Source organism: Nelumbo nucifera, chromosome 5 (genome assembly GCF_055504915.1).
Source record: "Nelumbo nucifera cultivar China Antique chromosome 5, China Antique-T2T, whole genome shotgun sequence".
Lineage (NCBI taxonomy): Eukaryota > Viridiplantae > Streptophyta > Magnoliopsida > Proteales > Nelumbonaceae > Nelumbo > Nelumbo nucifera.
The window spans coordinates 65,648,498-65,661,531 of record NC_142653.1 but is presented as its reverse complement, the minus strand read 5'-3'; the positions used below and the strand labels follow the sequence as shown (position 1 = coordinate 65,661,531).

Here is a 13,034-nt window from a genome sequence, read left to right as displayed (position 1 = left end):
TTGTTTCCTACAGCTCCATTGTCCACCATTCCGATGCGTGTTTTTGGGTGTCATTGCTTTGTCCATAATTTGTCCCCTAATCGAGGTAAACTTGATCCTCGGGCTATTCCTTGTGTTTTCCTTGGTTACCATTTATCTCAAAAGGGGTATCGTTGCTATGATCCTACCTCTCACAAGTATTGTGTCTCCATTGATGTATCCTTCTTTGAGAATCAACCTTTCTTATGGGTTTCTCCTCAGGGGGAGAGTAGGGTTGAGGAGAACCAGACGATTCAAACTCAACTACCTCCTTTACTCGATCCTCCTCCATTCTGGGTTTTTCATCGTCGCCATAAAAGCCAGCAGAGTTCAAGAGCCGTGGAACCTAACACTATGCAACAAACATCATCGAATTCATGAGAGGCAGATCTGTCTCATCAGCCAGGTACACTTGCTCCTATTGATATGCCTGTTCCTCTCAATGTTGATTCACCTGTCATCAATGATCTTGATATTCCTATTGGTAAGAGAAATGGTGTTAGATCTTGTACCACTAATCATCCTATCTCTAATTTTGTGTCCTATGATCGCGTTTCACCTTCATTCCGTGCATTCCTCTCTTCTATGGACAGTGTTCCCGTTCCTAAGAATGTGGCATAAGCTTTATCTAAGCCTGAATGGACAGATGCAATGCAGGAAGAAATTGATGCATTACACAAAAATGACACTTGGGAGTTGGTGGACCTTTTTGAAGGGAAAGAACTAGTATGTTGCAAGTGGGTGTTCACAGTGAAACACAAGGCTGATAGAATTGTTGAAAGGTACAATGCTAGACTGGTAGCAAGAGGTTTTACACATGTATATGGAATGGACTATGCAGAAACTTTTGCTCCAGTAGTCAAGATGAACTCTATCAGGATCCTTCTTTCATTGGTAGCAAATCTTGACTGGGACTTCACTAATTGGACATCAAAAATGCTTTCTTGAATGGTGACTTGGAAGAGGAAGTGTATATGACCCAACCTCCAGGTTTCTGTGCAAAAGGCAATGAACAAAAGGTGTGCAGGTTAAAAAAATCTTTATATGGGTTTAAACAATCAACTCGGGCTTGGTTTAGTAAGTTCCATTTAGCAGTTCAACAGATGGGGTTCAAACAATGATAGTCAAATCACACTCTATTTGTTAAAAGAGGTGAAGGGAAAATTGCAGCTCTTATTGTGTATGTGGATGACATAGTGATCACAGGAGATTGGGAGGCTGAAATACAGAGACTAAAAAAATTCTTAGCCACTCAATTTGAGGTGAAAGATCTAGGCCCCTTACGTTATTTCCTTGGAATTGAAGTTGCCCGCTCTCACAAGGACATCTTTATTTCCCAACGGAAATATGTACTAGATCTACTAGAAGATACAGGCAAGTTGGGGGTAAAACCAATTGACTCACCAATTAAATCTAATCATCAGTTGGGAGACAGTCAAGGAGAGTTTTTGAAAGATGTGAAGAAGTTCCAGAGACTCGTAGGGAGACTCTTGTATTTGTCTATGACCAGGCCTGATATTGCTTATGTAGTGGGTGTCCTTAGTCAGTTCATGCACAATCCTAGGACAACTCACTTTGAAGCTACAGAGAGGATCCTTAGATACCTCAAGAAGTTTCCCGGAGCTGGTTTGTTGTTCTAGAAACATGGTCACTTAAAGGTAGAAGTATATACTGATGTTGATTGGGCAGGAGCAGTCGATGACCGAAAGTCTACTAGTGGATATTGTGCCTTTGTAAGAGGAAACCTAGTCACATGGAGAAGTAAAAAACAAAGTGTGGTGGCTAGATCTAGTGCTGAAGCAGAATATAGAGCGATGTCTCATGGGGTTGCTGAAATAATGTGGATAAGAAATCTGTTAGATGAATTGGGTTTTGTAGTGAGCAATCCTATGTCACTCTACTGTGACAATAAAGCTGCCATCAATATTGCTACTAATCCAGTCTTGCACGATAGGACGAAACACATTGAAGTGGACAAACATTTTATTAGAGAGAAACTTGTAAATGGAGAAGTGTATACTTCATATGTTAGCCCAGAAAAACAACTTACAGATATCTTCACCAAAGGCCTTCATCATGTGCGATACAATGATTTGTGTGACAAGTTGGGCATGATTAACATTTATGCTCCAACTTGAGGGGGAGTGTTGAAATAATTTAGTTATTTGTGTTAGGGTCTGTTTGGCTAGTTAAATCATTTTTTATTTCTGTTATTGTACTCACTTACAGCAGGGGCACAAGGGTCTTTTCCCTTCTTATTTCTGCCCCCCTATATAATATAATAAAAGTTGGCATCGCCAACACTATTCTATCGCTCCAAACTTTTTCTTCTTCCTTTCTTCCTTCTCCTTTCTCTCTTCTTTCCTTTTCTTCTCTACTTCCTTATATTTTAATCGGATTTATTGTCAAGAAAGACATTGTCACTCACCTGTTCATTAATTTGAGAAATATATTAGACACAAAATAAATAAAAAATAGTAAGAAATAACTATTAATAATCAATATACCTGAATACAAATTATTAAAGACTTCATGATAGACAATGTTTTGTGTATATCATTCTGGTTTATTGTCCTTATTACACAGGAAATTGCCACATATAATTGTACATGAATAAATACAAGTTGCAACAAGTAAATTTCAACATAATTCAAAGTTTGTCATTGACTTTTATTGATTGTCATTGTAAAACAAACATTCACAAGAAATGGCCAATTCGAATCAGTTGGAGTCATCACTATCCTTGGAATGAAAACATTTTTACCCACATTATTTCCTGTAATTATTTCATATTCAATTACTCTTCTTGCTAATTAAATAACAATCAGCCTTGTTCCATTGCATAACCCATCACTTTAGTTCAAATTTCACAGAAGAATGATTGAAATTCTAACTTTTAACTTCAATTCATGATTTAGAATTCCATAATACTTTAATGTATATAAGAACTCTGTGAGGAATAAAATATTTTGGTTCTCAATTGATTTAGAGATAGGACTTATTGTGTCTGCACTTAAATATGTAGATATATCACCAGGTATAGTGGATAAGATATAATCATTCACTTCATCGACCTTGTGATTAGTAGTTACTAAAATTGCTCTTTCAATCAAATAATTGTGGTCTGTATATCTACATTCCAAATCAGAATATACTGCTGATACAATATTCTTAACAGGATTATTCTCTAGAAGTATTAAAAATTCTTCTAGTATTCTTATTCAACTTTGTTCGTATTGATCATCCAAAGATAATGTAGGTAATTTACCATCTCCAAGAACTAATATCCACTTATAAAATTCATTTAAAGAATTTGCAATCGAATCATCAAGGTATCTAACTCGAAGCCTCATATTTATTGTTAAGTGAAAAACAATACATTGATGTCAAAAATTTGATTTATTAACCACAGATGAAACAATTGCTTCCTGCATTCCCTTATTAACAACCGCTAAAACTTGTCTGAAATCTCCTCCAAAAATAACGGGTTTCCCTCCAAAAACCTTTTCAGAAGAACACGAATCCTTTAAACGCATAAGATCTCTGAAAGTTCTATCTATGGCCTCAAATGCATTTCTATAAATCGTTGGAACTTCATCTCAAATTATTAAATCAGCAACTTGGATCAATTCAACGAGATGTGATCTTTGTATAATCAAACATGTGTTGTCACCAATTTCAAGGGGAACCTTAAATCTTGAATGACTAGTTCTTCCTCTAGGTAGTAAAAACGCTACAATTCCCGATGATGCACACGCTAACACAATCATTTGTTTAGACCTTAACTATGCAATTATTACTTTCCAAAGATAAGTTTTTCTTGAACTTCCATTTCCATGCACAAAAAATAAACCTCTTGAATTTGTATGGACTACTTGTAAGATTTCTTCAAATACAATTTTTTGTTCCATATTCAATGAACATGTATGCAATCACTACAGGAAAAAAGGCTTTTCGTGACTTTTCATAAACTTCACCAAAAGCTAGGGAAACGTCGCAAAAAGGTTTTTGTGACATTTACATCATCGTCACGATTGTGAATGTTATTAAAAGTTTTCGCGACATTTTGCAAATGTCACTAAACTTTTTACAAAAGTCGCATACTTTATACAATGGCAACATTTAAATTTCTTTTGGTGACGTTTACAAACAGCACTAAAAGGTTTTTTTTGTTTTGTTATACCAATTTCGGTGATGTTAAACAAACGTCGCCAAAAGTGTATTTTTGATATCCCAATTATTTTAAATTATCTGCTTTACACTTAATCCATCCATATAATCATTTAATTATATTAAAATATAACAAAATAAGTTTCAAAATTATAATTAATAAAAAAAGTATTTGCAATTAAACATTTATGTTTATACAAAAAGTATATGAAAAAGGAAGAAAAATATATCATCCAAAACAGAGAGATTTCCCCTTTGCATTGGCATTCTCCCTCTCCCTACTCATTGCATGTGCACGAGGAGACCCTATGTTAGGTATCTATTCAATATCCTACAAAAGACAATAATAATGTTATTTTTCACCAAAAGATGTAGAAGTATAACATAATTTTTTTAGCAAGTATAAACAAAATGTTAAATGATTTATTGTAACCGGGTTTGATGATGAAGCAACATCATGGGAATGGAAACATCAACCAACAATTTCTTTCCAACATTCTTGTATTTTCAAGTAGATTTTTTAAAGAAAATATAGCTATAAAGATATTTCATAATCTAGAAAATTCTATAATGAATGTTTGTCAAGTACATATGCCTATTTTTTTATGACAAACAAATCCTCTTTTAAGAGTTTGTGTGTTAGGCCAAGATTTTACCATTACACCAAGGTTCATGGCATTATAAATATAAGAAGCCAAAATGTTCCCAATCCAACTATTAATGTACAAGGTGCATTGCATTGAAATTTGAATTTTTGCAAGTATCTTGTCTGTATTTATTCATTTGTTTATTGAGATAAGGTCTATATACCTTCTCAGTGGGAATGGGAGCAGTTCCCAGGAGTGAGCATATTCATTTCTGGAAGAACCAGTCATGCTCTTTCAAATAGTCTGATAACACCTGAACTGATAAGAAAAGGGACACAAGGGGAGTGGCAGTTGTAGAATCTTTGTTTGCTTGGCACAAGGAGAACTCAATATGAATATCCCTTCCTCTAAAGAGTAGGTGAACATCACATTTCAATTATAAATCTCTAATCACATTTTCCAGATTAGAGATTCAGTCAACCATCACAAAGCAATGGTTGGCAGGTTTTCAACAATTATCTAGTCAAATGCATATGGAAATACTGATCAAGTATTTGATATCGAAATTGGTCCACATTTCAGTTCTTACTTCTAGTTTCTTTAACTTCATGTTTCCTTCCAATTCTTTTCCAATGGTGCAAATCTGAACACTTTTGTGTTCATGTTACAGAAAATCAACATGCAAAATAGGAAAATAATACTGTTCAAAAACATCTACAAAAAGTAACTTGTATTTATTGTAGGGGAACTGGGGAACTCTGGTTTTCTTTCATGGTTTGTTTGTATTAAGAGATTTTGTCAATGCAGAGTTTATGACAAGATCCATTTTGTTTAAGTGTATTATTATGTATTTTTTATCTCTAACAAATAACCAAAAGAGTGTTGTTACCCATCTTCCATAGGCATTGGTTATTTTTCTTCTAGTTCCTTAAAGGTTTTCCTTGCAAATTCCTCACCCCCTAAAAAAACTAAACCCACTACCTTCACCTCTGTATTCACTATGGTTTCCAAACCAATAGACTTCTCAATGGACTCCGATATTGGAATCACTGTCATCAGATAGCCATCATTTTGGCCTATGGAGGAGTGTTATTATGTATTCACTTGGATATTTTTTTGTTTTCTCCTGTCATGTTCTCTTCTTTTGGCCCATGGAGGAGAGATAGCAGATAGCCATCATGTAATTCTGACTAATTCTCTCGTTCTTGCAAAACTTGTACTTAATACCCCAAAGGTGAGTATCTTGTATAAGATTTGTAGTTTATCTCTTGCTCTTTATGTGGAAATGTAGCCACAGACCTTGGCAATCCTCTTTAAGTGTTTTTATTTTGTGCTGCTCTAGGACAACTCATTCAATTAGGTTGTGTTTGGATTAGGCTTTGGAGCAGAAGCCAAGACAGGATGTGCCAAGTAAAATGGGGAGAACCCAGCATTCCAGAAGCTCTACCACTTCTGCCCCACAATCCAAACACAATCTTACTTCTAAGATGTCATATAACCTACCTAGACCAAACCAGATGATGACCTAAAGCCCTAACTCTCTGAGCTCTGGATAAACCAACATGCATACACACATAAAACAGGTTTCTAAATGAATAAACTATTGAGCCAGGTGAAGAGCTGATGTGGATAATTTAGACAGCCCATCAGATAGCCAGAGAATCCCCTGGAACAGCCATAATTTCAGGTTAACAATTCCATGATTTCAGGTTCCAATCAGCTGAGGAAGTTATAAGTGGTTCACATAAATGGGCCTTTGTTCACCATTGGACCAGGGGAAGAAAACAAATCTCAGTCTTGGGCCAAATCCTATATTTTCCCTAATTACTCATTAACTCTATATCTTCTAGGTGGAGTTCTAGTTCTTTTGTTTTCTAAATTCTAAAATCTGAAATATCTGATATTTTCACTAGTTTTATATTAGCCAATTGAGACCCTTGAAATCCCATTCCCTAGTTCTTCATTACATGGTCTACATCTCTAGCAAATTGGTTATTTTAACACTAGAAGTCCATCATTTCAAATGTGACAAGATATTTTTGTATCGTATCGCCTTGGTTTTCCTACATCAGTTTGCCTTTACTCCTTTACTCCAACTATAATGCAGTTGTTGGTACTAGATGCTTTTATATTCTTAATTCTTCACTTTCTTATTTGTGTGGTCAGGACTTTTATATGTGAATTGTAAACTGAGTTATTTGTTCACTTTTTTTTTGGTCGATTAAAGCTTTCTCTTGCAGCTGAAACTATACTATTGGCTTTTCAAAACTAAATCCTCACATTGGGAACTAGTGTTATGATCCTCTCGTTGCTTGTCCCAGTAATGGGTGGAACTGATGTAAGTTGGACTTTAGCTTATTAATTCAAAACTAAATCCTCACTTCTTATGGGTGCTGTCAAAGGTCTTCATCCATATCCAAATCTGATTGCATCTAGGGTACTTGGATCAGATTTGGATACTGCCAGATTTCAGATTGGGTTCGGATCAGCCAAGAGGCCTCTGTGACCTCATCTTCTACCCCATGTTGTACCTATGCCATGCATACGGAGAAATTCCTGGGAGCTGAGACACCATTTCCTGGGTCCTCACTGTGAAGCTAGACCAGAAACGAACCTGATATGATGCCTCCACTCATCCTTGCTTGGAGTTTCCTTTCATTTTTATTTTCTCCCAACCCTTCCTTTCCGAGTGGAAAAGCATGGTTTGGATCATGTGACAAGGTCAACATTTTTTGTAAAATATCTTTGGTGCATTCACTAACAGGGTGACAAAATTTGGGTGATACAAACTCTGTTATTTGTATTTGGTATCAAAACACTTTTGCAAGCACTCTTTGGAACCAGATTACCAGCAGTAGTGGGTGGTGAAGAACCTGTGAGTGTCAGCTGGGTTTTTGAATTAATGCAAATACAAATACAAATACAAATACAGGTTCAAATACAAATATAGGTACAAACACTTCTGCAAGCAGTCTTTGGAACCAGATTACTCCTCTCTTTCTTTCAATTAATGCAAATACAAATACAGGTACAAATATAAATGGAAACAAGGGAGAGTGTCAGCTGGGTTTTAGAATGAAGAAACCTACATGACAAGAATTTTTCCAAATGGCAAGACTGTTGTGGCTTTAAACTGACCCACATGTTCCTCTTGCCTTTCTCTATTACTAGTGTAATATTTAGCTATAAAAACCCTTATCGGTTATTCAGAATAAGCATTTCCTTTGGGCAACTAGGTGGGATATAGGGTTGACATGGGGGGGGGGGGGGGGGATCAAACATGTGGGTGATCCTTAGTGTCCTCTGTCTGATGTCATACTTCCATGTGGCAAAAATATCTAAGGTCATGTGGAGAAGAACCTGTGAGAGTGCTTTTTCGACCCATAGGATAACCAGTACAGAAAAGCCAAAAGGTGATACTTGTCAAGTATATTCCCCTTTCTGGTTTTGTATCTTCTAATTTGTTTTTTTTTTTTTGGCACTTATAAAAACTAGCAAGTGTTACATGCATGTGTCTCTGACTTCCAGAGATTTATACAAACTATGCGAGCAATCCAAAGAACATTGATCGTAGCATCAAGCATACAGATCATCCTGGGTTATAGCCAAATTTGGGGACTTTTCTCAAGGTACATTTTGGCAGACCATTTGTTTCTTGAATGGTAGTTTTCGTAGTTCTTTCTGTTTTTCTTTGCAGGTTTTTCAGTCCCCTTGGTATGGCACCTGTAGTTGGATTGGTTGACTTGGGATTATTTGACAAGGCTTTCCTTCGGTAGGTCTTGCAACTAGAGGGAATTTGTTGTGATTATCGTGTATGACAAAATGATGGACTAGAAATGGTGTAAAAGTTTTAGTGGTTCACATGCAAGCGAGTAGGACCTATCAGAATGGATGAGCCTAGAAGATATCCTATGACCAGATTTGATCTGATAGAATGTTCTGCATTCCTTGGCCTCTAATCTTTCACCTTAATTTTTGGTCATTAGTTGGGAAACTGCATCGAAATTGGGATTCCAGTGCTCCTAGTTGTCATTGGATTGACACAAGTAGGGGGGGTTTAGGATTGAACTAGGAAAGTTGTTCCTATTTTCATTTTTATTTATTTTCTTGTTCTTTTGTTAACAGACAACTTTGTGAATTTGCAGTATCTGAAGCACATAAGGCCCATCAGGGATGTTCCCATCTTTGAACAATAGATGTTCAACCACTTGGTAACAAGCTACAACCCTTGCTTTGAGTCCTTTGACAATGTCCTTGAATAAGGTATCAAATCCGGGCCAGAATGATGGATCCAAACCCAAATAAATAACCATTCAGCCCTTAACCCAAATAAATAACCAATTCAACCAATTAATTCAAGGAAAATTTGATGGTGCAATCTATGGAAAGTTGAACCAGTTTATTTAGCACTGCAGATCTACTTAGAGTTAACAGCAAGATTAACCAAAAAAAAGCCAGCAACTAGATAGGCACATAATGGGGAAAAGTTCAGGCACATACTTGAATTGTATTGAGCGTGGGGAATGGATCAGGCATAGGCATGCCATATTGTTGCGCCATCTGCTCCATGAATGATTGCAAATGTAGCACATGTGAATTCAGACTCACCATGTTCGATTGAAGATTGTCCACTTTTGCCCGAAGTTGTTGGTTCTCTTGCTCCAAATGTGTCATGTACATGGTGGAAGTTGTAGTTTGAGAGGTGCTTCCAGACCTTGTAGTACCAAAAGCATGCTTTGGGGTCGGGCCAAAGCCCAAACAGCACACCCGTGATGGATGCCCATCTCCCAAAACTGCTGCCAGTGCATCATGGGGACCAATGGCCTCAACCCATGCGCCATCTTCTGCTTGCTCTGCCATATATGTTGTCATTTTGGCCTAGAACAATTTATAAAAAAAAGCATTTACTTGAAATGGTCCAAAATAAAGCCATACTAAAATTATTCAATGAATAAATATAAAAAAATACTTACAGCAAGTTCCCTTGCCTCGGGATCATAGAACTCCCCTGGGGAGTTTGTGTGGGCCCTCTTGAATAGGTCCTCTCACCTAGGGGGGAGCATTGTTTTGTTTGCTTTCCTCCTCCTAAAACAAATAAACCGGTTTGAGCCATTATACAAATTAACAAAGAAATAAATGTATATATATGTATATATAAATTATGTTGGTCATCCCACCATCTGATGGAGAAGAGTTGCATAAGAAGCTCGGCCTAAGTGGTGATTCACCTTGTTACGAGCCCTCTCCCTGGCCATTGTCTGACACTTTTGCTACAACAATGACAATTTAGTGATATTAATCTACTATGTATTTACCATGTTAAAAAGAAATTACTAAATTACTTTTAACTTATACCTTGTTCTCTAAAGTATCCCAATGTGCAAACAAACGAAGCAAATCACTACGATCAACATTTCTCTCCCGTACCTAACTTATACCTTAAGTACCCTTCGGGTCAGCTAATCAGTTATTATCAATGTTAAACAGCTTTACATCTCCCTTGATAAGAGTGTTGGTACTAAAAAGGTTAAATTAATACTTTCCTACTAAGGTTGCTTCTGGTTCTCATGGACAAAAGGACAAGGGCCATGTGAGTATGTGACAGACATGGACTCAACAGTGACCTATAGCTAGAGACCAGCCATGAGGCCAAGAAAGTGGCCACGCTCAACACCCTCAATCCGATGATCTTTGGCCCTCAAAATTAGGGGACTTTGTGTCCTAAATGTAGAATATTTTTCCTTTAGGTTTGGATTTGTCTTAATTGTTTGTGAGAAGTAAAACAGGAAGAAAAATGAGGTAGCCCCAGCTTATATATATTTGGAAGAGAGTTAGAAAAAATGATGGGTTAGGGTGTTGGGAGTGTCCATGCTTGCTTTATTGTTCAGAAAACTATGATGATCTACTTAAGAGTATAATGATCTACTTACCAACAAAGAAAACTATGGAAGTTGTTAAGTGTATAAAAGAAAAGACAAATACCACAAAACAGAATTCTGTTTTCCAAGATATATGTAAATTAGTTAAATATCATAAAAATAAAAGAATGATCGAATTCAGAATTATTCAATAGAAGATGAAGATGAAGATGAAGATGAAGATGAAGATGAAGATGAAGGGCAGCATTCTATCTATCTACTACATAAATCATTCCCATGAAGATGAAGGGCAGTTTTCTTAGGATTTGGACACCAGAATTCTTAGGAAAGCCTAGAATGTTTGGGCATCTATGGACCACCACAGCTGTTGTCTATTGCACAACATATGTACATGCAAATTTTACTAGAGAAAAAAACAACAGATATTCAATTGATCAAATCAATTAAAGATATCTTAATCAAATGGTTGTACATGCATTATGGATGGTCAAAAATTAAAAGGCAGAAACATCTTTCAAACTAGAGCCATACTAGTATTAGATAACAATGCAGAGTTTATTCCATGGGAGAAACCTGAGCCTCTAACTTCATCCATGCTTTAAAACCTCTCGATGCTAAAAACATTAATCAATTACAGGATTGCTAGACAGGCAAGGAGGTCGGAACCTTGGTATTGGGTCCTGAGAGTGGGGCTGATGACATTGGGTGTACAGAAAATGATGGTGGTAAAGGGTACAAAGTGACTGAAGCTGTGGCCAATCCACTGGTTCCTACCTTATCTCACCCTTACAACAAGTTGTATGATGGGGTTGACATTCAATGTCAAGGAGTCTCAGCAGTGGAAGCTTGTTCCTTATGATGGTAGTTGCTTTGGTGTAATGGAGATAGAAGTGTACAGGTATGGGTTAAATTATTATTAGTGTACTTGTGGTGAGAAAGTGTTAAATTTGTTAGATAATTGTACAGTTGACTAGCTGATGTGGAGTTTGCTACAAATTCACAAGTTGCTTTGCACACACAAAAAAAAAATAGTTGAAGTATGACAATAGTCCTTCTTGACTAGTTTTCAATTTATCTAACATGTACAAAACTAGGAGTTGTGATTTGTTTCATTGATTCCTATATACAAATTTATTATTTGCCAAGCTATCAGTAACACCTATGCCCCATTAGTGAATGCAATCAATAAGAATCCATAAATCAGGCAAGAAGATAAAATTGATCAATCAAACTCAGAACATCAAAGAGAAGCTCCCTTACCAAGAGCAATGCTTCCTAAAGCAATAATCTTCCACAAGTATTTTTGACATCCAACAATAGGATCTATACCACAAGCTTTTGAATTCTACGTAGGAACTCTTGAGGGTACTTAAACCAATTATGACGTGCTAAGTTAGTTACAACTTACAAGTATGGAGCTGATGTGTAGTAAAAAAGTATTTCCACGGCATAACAAGTAGAAAATCCCTAAAACAAAACACCAAAATCCAAGAGATAGGATCTGAACTTACGTGGAACCTAAATACAAATTCAACCTCGAATGGAAGACCAAAACTCTCTCATAAATGACAAAACTCCCAAAAAAATACCCCAGAAACATAAATGTACATTATGCACACCACTAATTTCTAGGTTTGATGAATCAGAAAAAATAAAAAAGAGGAAAAATAAAAAAAAATAAAAGACTTTCCAATAGATAATCAGCAAAAAAATTCTAGGTTTGATGGATATTTCCAACAGATGATTTTCCATGCAAAACAAAGAGGAAAAATAAAAAATACCTGAACTCAAATCGTAATTAGAAATTGGGGTTGAACACTGATTGCGATAGCAACTCGAAGAAGCCCCAAAATGACTTACAGAGGATGAGGAGTGGGTTTGAAGCAGCCCCAAAATGATTTACAGCATATGAGGAGTGGAGGGAAAGAGAGAAGAAGAAAGAACGATGTGGGTGAAGCGGGTGAAGTAGGAGGGAAAGACAGAAAAGAGTGAGCGAGATAGGGAGAAGCAGAAGGAACAACGCGGGAAGTAGAATGGAATTTTAGTAGATGGGTTTGGGCGGGTTTAGAGTTTTAGGTTTTTCTTTTTTATATTAAAAAATAAGTTTTATTTTTTTTTATAAATGAAGTTGAAGTTTTACTCAATGTTTTAAAAACTGTTCCAAACTAGAACCGTTTTGGCCACTAGTTTTTGGGTTAATGGTTTAACCATTGTTTTAAAAATGATCTACAAACGAAACTTTTCTGGCCACTAGTTTCCGGGTGACGGTCAAATGAACGGCCTATTTTGACAATAAAAATAAGAAATAAAAAAATGGCTAAAACGGTTGAACGGGTTGACCATTCAATGGTTCAACCGCCTGAGTCAATAGGTCATTAAC

The 13,034-nt window shown here is 36.3% G+C and overlaps 1 long non-coding RNA gene across 1 annotated transcript; it reads right to left on the bottom strand.

Annotated features, from left to right (window-relative positions):
* Positions 1 to 4,273: 4,273 nt before the first annotated feature.
* Positions 4,274 to 12,707, bottom strand: LOC104587848 (uncharacterized). Its single transcript, XR_733668.3, has 5 exons — positions 12,436 to 12,707; positions 9,953 to 10,045; positions 9,749 to 9,860; positions 9,276 to 9,653; positions 4,274 to 4,519 (listed from the first exon to the last, which is right to left on the bottom strand). It is a non-coding gene; the product is annotated as an uncharacterized LOC104587848 (long non-coding RNA).
* Between the last annotated feature and the right edge of the window lie 327 nt (positions 12,708 to 13,034).